This window comes from Musca autumnalis, unplaced genomic scaffold, assembly GCF_047663935.1.
Source record: "Musca autumnalis isolate F117 unplaced genomic scaffold, ASM4766393v1 scaffold_5, whole genome shotgun sequence".
Taxonomy (NCBI): domain Eukaryota; kingdom Metazoa; phylum Arthropoda; class Insecta; order Diptera; family Muscidae; genus Musca; species Musca autumnalis.
Window position 1 is genome coordinate 169,912,347 of NW_027412088.1, and position 8,359 is coordinate 169,920,705.

An 8,359-nucleotide genomic window follows, 5' to 3' on the forward strand; every position below is an offset into this window, starting at 1 on the left:
TTGAATAATAAATAATTTCTTCAATAATAAATTTAATAATAAATAAAATAAAAAATAGGATATTAGGATTGTCAATAAAGACTTCCTTGTGGTCGTCTTTGTATAATGCCGCTCTTTTGGTCGTTTGTAAACACTCACCTTTCCTCACCTTCACCTTGAAAAACTGTTCTGATCGCTTGCACAAACGCCGTAATAGTCGCTTACAAAGGCGTTAAATAAGCTGTTTTGGTCACCTGTAATATAGACTTTTTGTCGTCAAAAAGACAGCATTTCCTATTGTCGATAAAGACGCCCCTATAATCGTCTATAAATATAACCTTAGTCCATATTTACATAAGACAATTTTCCTTGCGGCAGTTATCAGTTTGATGGAGAGAAAGGTGAGGCATATGGTAACCCTTTGCCTCTCAACACCCTCTCACGTTTGAACATTATCGACGCTGTCGCGCTGGGCTAAGGCCAATGGTCTTGCAGTAAACCCAACCAAGACAGAACTGGTAATGTTCACGAGAAAGCGTAAGCTCGGCGTATTAGTACCACCAACACTGAATGGAGTGCAGCTTAAGCTCTCGCCCGAGGCAAAGTACCTTGGCGCAATCCTGGACTGTCAATTGCGATGGAACAGGAATGCTGAGGAGCGGGCTAAGAGAGGATTGATTGCACTTTATTCATGTAAGAATTCTATTGGGAAAAGTTGGGGTCTAAACCCATCGATTATACACTGGTTGTATAACACCGTGGTTAGACCCATCTTATCCTATGGTTCTCTTGTTTGGTGGCACTCACTGCGCCAAAAATTGACATCCAGTAGGCTTGACAAGGTGCAAAGAGCTGCCGCGATTCTCATAACTGGGGCCACCATGAGCACACCACAGGCTGCTCTGAACGCAATGCTGAACTTAAAACCACTGAGTCTCAGCATTAAGTTCAGGCAGTGCCCAACGGCTGCATGAACAGGATCTCCGGCGCGGTTGTGCCTATGGGCATGGATGTGTCCTAAACGAATCAGGTATAAATGTGAACCAACGCGGGAAACTGAGCGACTACATATCACCAGTCCTGAAATTTGACGATATAGACGTCGTTATTCCTAGTAGATACGACTGGAACCGCAGTAACCCCCCTCTGGACGATCTGGATTTTTATACAGACGGTTCCAAGATGGAGGAAGGTACCGGGGCTGGCGCCTACTGTGAAAGGCTATCTCTTGAGTACACCTACAGGCTAGACAGCAACTGTAGTGTCTCCCAGGCTGAAATCTTCGCGATTTGGAAGGCAGCGGAATTGATAAAAAGTTTGGATGCAGTAATCTTTGAACCGGTGACTATCTTTGCGGCTCTTAAAGCCTTCAAATCCTGCAACATCAAATCCGATGTCGTCCTTAAGTGTAGATCAGTCATGCGGCTCTTAAAGCCATCAAATCCTGCAACATCAAATCCGATGTCGTCCTTAAGTGTAGATCAGCGTTGGGAACGCTAACTAACGGCTTTCGGCTATGCTGGGTACCAGGACACCGCGACTATCTGGGTAATGAAAGAGCAGATGAATTAGCTAGACGAGGATCGCAGTATACAGATCTTGCTATCGCTGACTCCATCAAACCACCCATTTGTCATTTCTTCCAAAAAATTGAAGCGTTCTCTGACGAAAGAGCCAGTGAATTGTGGCATAATGAACCTAGGTGCATTGTGGCAAGATCCATATGGCCGTCTCTGTCAGTCAAAAGAACGAACTCTCTGAAGTTAGAGTAACGACGGGAGTCATCACTGGACACTTCTATATCAGGGCCTTTACCATCAAATGGGATGAGGATGTTACTGACTACTGTAGACTCTGTGAGGATGAGGAGGAGATGGAACACCTCCTGTGTCGATGTCCAGCCCTGGCTCGTAGACGACATAGGTTAGTAGTTGTTCACTTTCCACCCTGTCTAACTTTCTACTCAACTGTGGAACCTGCTGTGATCTACAACATCATCAAACATCTGAAGTGGCTGGGACAGCGCAACCTGAATGCGTAAATGATGTTTCAAATATTCTGCCTACCATCAAAATAAAACATTCTTCCTTCTCTAAAACTATTCCTCCCCTCTTAAACTTTCTTGTAATTTATTTGTTCTTTACTTTTTTAACTTTTTTTATTTCTTCCCTCTCTTTTCTCTTTTCCACCTCTTTACTTTACAGCATTTTCCTCTTTTTCTACTGGATGATCACAATGGACCGGAAGGTCTCCGAGTGACGCAGTCACTAGTTAATGGCTGCACATCAACAAACCTAACCTAACCTCAACACCCTCTCTCACTAGCAAACTGACAATTGCCGCAAGGAAAATGACCTAATGTAAATATGGACTTAGATTTGCCACAGGGTGATTCAGTCATTAGTTCAGGCACAAACATTTGATCGTACGCACGGTGCGCCTTAACTAATTTTAAAGAAAGGTGCTTACACCTGGGAAGTTTTTGCGGATTCTTAAACTACAATGTCCATAGATGAGAAAAATCGAAGAACAAAAAAATCGACGGAAGGATTTTTATTTTTAGGGTTTTTTAGGTTTTCACGACGTTGCTTGGAAACCGCAAGTCCTATCGAAATGAGATTTGAGAAACTGTTGTAGCAGTGAAGACTCTCTACAAGATTGAGAACTAAAAAAATAAACTAATATTTTATTTTTAATTTTAAAAATATTTGTTACAATTAAAAATTATAAAAATGCACTAGCAACTAGAGCTATCTGCTTAATACTTTATTATTATTTTTTTTTTTTTCAAATTTTTACAATTATAAATTAAATATTTTTTTAATCACACTTCAATGATGATGGTGCCTTGGTGGAGGAGGTGGTCCATGAAAAGGTGGAGGAGGCGGTGGTCCATGATGACGTCTTGGTGGCGGAGGTGGTGGTGGATAACGCACTAGCACAGGTTGTACAATCACTGGCGTGGTTAAAATTGCGGCTGCGGCATATCGCGTCACACTTGTTAATGCCAAAACAAGAAATATCCAAAATGTTGTCAAAAATCGTGGTATTCTCATTATTATATATTTTTATTTAAAGGTTTGACAGTCTTTCACAAAATCTTCACAATTACTGAGGTGTGCAAAGAAATTATATGCGATTTTTATACTTTCTCAACCAAATGTAAAGCCGGTCTTTTATTGTGGGGATTTCCAAAAGATGAAATTGATTTTTCTATTTGTTTGTATAAGAGTTTTTTGAGGGAAGCTATGTGTAAGCATAGATTATGAGTTAATTGACCAAATACGTATGTGTGAAAATAGTTTAGTAATTTACATTGAAATGACATTTGCTAATAAGAAAAGTAAATATTTTGGCAAATAGAAGAAAAAAGTCCCCTGTTTGGGTAAAGTAAGACTTTAGGTTGGTCAAGAATGCCGATGTGATACAGGATTTGTAATATGAAGTTAATAAATAAGGCAGATTAATCTGTTAACATAGGGGAAGAATTTAGGCCTTATATCTCATTTAGACTAGCTATAAATCCTCGAATGGATTTAATAAAACCAGTACAAATCTCATTGCATTTAGATATACATTTTGGAGGATTTAAACGGCAGTCAGCTGATTTTTGTTCATAGCACAATTACCAAGGTGGATGCATCAGCCCATCTGTAGTGCGATTCTCTAACTCATTTTTTGAGTTACCGACAAAAATCGGTAAAATTAAAACGCAAAATTATGAATGAAAAGTTAAAAAAAGTTAACAACACTCTTGCTATCGGTAGAACTTTACGATTGTTTTTTATTCGTCGCTAACTTACCGAAAAACATCGTTAAATACCGAAATTATAAGCATTTTAATTTTACCGACATTTGTCGGTAACTCCAAAAATGAGTTAGACAATCGCACTACTGATCGAATTTGAAACGTCAAAAGAATTTTTTGTAAATTGAATTCGTCTCGAAAAACATACGTCACATTACAAATTTTTTCTTTAATACTGAAAATGTTAGCACATTATGCTACTAATGCTAACAAAAGAGCAAATAAATATTTATTTTATCGCAGTTTGCCCATCTAAAAAAAATAAACGAATTATTTTATCGTTTAGACATCATAAATATTAGTCTTGGTTGATTAAAATCAACTTTTTACATCAAAACAAATTTAATTTTTTCCGCTTTATTTACAAATTTTTACATTTTAAATTATAGTGTAGCAATTCACCGATGCATCTACCTGGTTTCTTGTGCCAGCTTGAAACTTTTTGTATTTTCCAGCAACATGTTGCAAAAACCAGAGTTGTATACGAGGATTTATGCCGGATTTAAAACAAATCCACTCAATGCGAGGATTTATTTTTATACCCTCAGCCTTTAGGCTAAAGAGGGTATTTACACTTTGATACGACCAAAAATGTGCCTCATCGAAATAATGGTTTTAGACCCCAAGTATGTTTGTACGATATCCGTTTCAGACAATTTTGAGTCGATCTAGCAATGTCCGTCCGTCTGTCTGTCTGTCTGGCTGGCTGGTGCGCACGATAACTCTCGAACGGATCAATCGATTCGGTTCAAATTTTGGGCATCGAAATATTTTGTCCAGATTCGATTTAAGTTCGGAGATGGGCCATATAGGTCCACTCCTTCAGGTACCTCCCCCACAAATTTTGAAAAATTGTTGCAAAACTTGTGCGCACGATAGCTCTTGTAGGGAATAACCGAATTGGTCCATACTTTGCACATCGTGTAATTTCTACCAAACTTAGATGAGGTTCCAATATGGACTCAATCGGTCGACTCCTTCGGGTACCTCCCACACAAAATTTCGGAAGAGTTCAGTTAAGGACCTGGCCGCGAATCGCTTTGATTTTTGTTTACGCAAGTTGTATTCGCTGACCTCTATACGACGCTGTAAGTTTCATTAAGGGCAAGTCCATACTTCCTGAGAAGTGGTTGGAGCGCAAGATAACTCTTGAACGGATCTGCCGATTTGGTCCAAAATTTGGCTTTCGTAATATTTTGTCCAAACTTAGTTCAAGTTCAAAGATGGATTATATCGGTCCACTCCTTGCGGCACCTCCCCCACAAAAGTTCGAAAATGTTCGGAAAATTTGTGCGTACGATAACTCTTGAAGGGAGTAACCTATTTGGTCCATACTTTGCACATTATGAAATTTCTATCAGACTTAGATGAGGTTCCAATATGGACTCAATCGGTAATTTCCTTCGTGTACCTCCCACACATAATTTCGGAAAAGTTCAGTTTAGGACCTGCTCTCGAATCGCCTTGGTTTTTGTTGTAACATCTTGTATTCACTGTCCCCTATACGAAGGTACAAGTTTCCTCAGGGGCAAGTCAATACTTCCTGAAAAAATAGACTGAAAGTTGAAAAACAAACCCTATGACACCATGTTTATGGGTGGAAGCGCAAGATAATTCTCGAACGGAAATGCCGATTCCGGCCAAAATTTGGCCTTCGTAATAATGTTTCCAAACTTAGTTTAAGTTCGTAGATAAGCCATATCGGTCCACTCCTTCAGGTACATACCCCACAAAAGTTCAAAAATGTTCGGAAAAATTGTGCGCACCATAACTCTTTATGGGAGTGACCGATTTGGTCCATACTTTACACATTCTCATAATATCTACCAGATATAGATCAGGTTCGAATAAGGACTATATTTGTCCACTCCAACCGGTACCTCCCACACAAAAAGTTGGATAAGTTCTCTTTAAGACCTGCTACTGAATCACTTTGATTTTTGTTGAAGCAACTTACATTCCCTGCCTCAATTACGATGGTAAAAGTTGTTTCAGGGGCAAGTCCATACTTCTTGAGAAAACAGCCCGAAGGGTGTAAAAACCCCCTATGGCACCCCCATGGTCTATGGTCGGTCCATTTCTTTAAATACCTTTTCCGCAAAATTTTTGAACTTAAATCCTAATTAACATTTTTTTCGGTTCATACGACCAATATTTTGAAAGCCCCTAAATACATAAGCTTTTTTTGTGAAAAAAAGTGTTTCAATTTGCACAGGCTAAGGGTATATCTTTGTCGGCAAAGCCGACTGATACTTTTTTACTTGTTGTATGGGAAATCTGGTAGATTTTGGCTGGATTTAGCAAATAAAACCTGATAATGTGCTAAATCCGGCTAATGAAGTGCCTTTTTCACGACTCCATTTGGACTGCATCCGGATGCTGTTAAATTGTGAGGAATTGGAGTGCCTTTTTCACAACTCCGCTGAACTGCATCCGGATGTTGTTAAAATGTGACAAGTGGATGTGATTCTTTGGATTGCATCCAAATACGGTTAAAATGTGAGGACTGGAGTGCCTTTTTCACGACTCCGGTTGAACTGCATCAAAACATGCCGTGACAGAACTAGTCCACATTGCACTACTTCCAATTTATTTTACTGGGATACAGACTGACTTCGATTTTGTTGCCCATAGCAAAGAATCTTGAGGATGTACCCAGCACCAGAAAAAAACTATTCAGTTGCCGATCATCAGCATGGAAGCCGTAAGTAGGACAGCACTACAACAGCGCTACACGCCATCTCCATACATATTAGTCGATAACTCAACCGGAACAAGCCGGGCGATAGGACAGTGTTAGTGGCGTCTAACGTATCAAAAGCCATTCATACTGTCAAGCAGTCCACGCTATTTAAGGGCCATGTTTGGTGGATAAAACTCCCCCAGGTACTGAAGAGGGAGAGGATCAACGTTATAAGCGAGAAACCCTAGATCAACAAGCCTTTGCAGTCGCAGATGCCATAAGCGAGGGGCATGTAAATGCGACCCTTGTATTATATCCCCCATCTATCGCAGCTGATGAGACTGCGGCCAAGATAAAAACCAGAGTAGTTTTGTCTCAACTACGTTCGAGATCTTGCAATCGTCTAAATTTCTATAGGGCAAGGATTAATGACACCTTGCAAAACATAGTGGCAGGGCAGTTGAATAGATGCAATTTGTCAACTAACCTGTGTGGTTACAACCAATCGAAGCAGCTACATTCCCAAACCTGGGGCCTAATTACGGCATTCGATTCGAATGAATATTTGCTCGTGAATGAAAAAAATCGAACTATGAAAGCCCATGTGTTCTTTAAAAGACATTAAAAATTTAGACGGTAAAACATGTGTTTATTTTATAGCAAAAACTAAAAAACGAAATTATTAATGAAAACAACTTAAATATTTGTTGAATTCGTTGAACAATACATTGGGTAATATTTCGGAATAAAGTTGTGCTAGAAAAAATTACGAAATTATTTTTGTAAAAATTTTTGACATTGTTGTAAGAGATTGGTAATGCATCTACCTTAGTAAATGTAAAGTTGGTAGTCGAGTAGGTTTTCATAGTTCGACTTTTGCATTCACGAGCAAATACTCGATCGAATCGAATACCGTAATTCGGCCCCTGGAGATAGAAATATATCATATGCTGTTACTACAGTAGAAGGATATGGGAATTCGAGCAAAACTTAATTAAATTAAATATTGTTATTGCCGGTAGAAGCGCTAATGTTGCAGTAGGGTTACTCAGTAATTAGTCTAGATACAAACCCTTGATCGGTAATCGGTATGGACCGTACAGAACACATACCATGTGTCGATAATACACTCCACGTCAGTAGAATAGAACACCTAAATTTTTGTTAATGCTAGCTTATTTATCCCAAAACGAATGAATCTGCATTTTATATCTTGTGAGGATTTAAAGTCTATGATGTTCCGTATCAAACACAGAAAAAATTATGTTTCTAGCTCTTCGCGAAATGATTTTCTGATCAATTTTCCGATAGTACTATGAAAAATAGGCATTTATTTTTGGTCATCAGGATAGAACAGTCATTTTATTTTCGCGAATTTTTGAGATATTAACGCCGAATTTTCTTTCAGTATATAAAGCAAACCTTTCTAATCATTTTTCACCAAAAAAACCTATAAATTATTCCGCGGACACCGAAATAAAAGCGTTAATGGTTTAAATTGAACAAGTCTGCCGTTTAAAGGTTTGGAAATATGCTCTAGATTTGGAGAAAGATAATTTGATACGAAAACAACCGTTATTTTAATACACTGAGGAAAATTTTAGTACTTTTTAAAAGCAACATACGAAACCTAAAACCTCAATTTCTATGACTGTGTTTACCCGCGAAAACGGGGCTTTTACATTTGCAAGTTCAGTTAAAAAAACTACTAGTTCGTAAAATCCGGTATGGAAAGTATAACCTGGTCCATTTATATTGCAGTATAACACTGTTGAGAACAGTCGCAGACAACGAAGTAAGAACGCATATAAAATTCAAAGTCCAAAGGGTGTGTTCAATTTGAAAAATGTGCTAAAATTTTCCTCAGTGTATTAAAATAGGGGTTATTT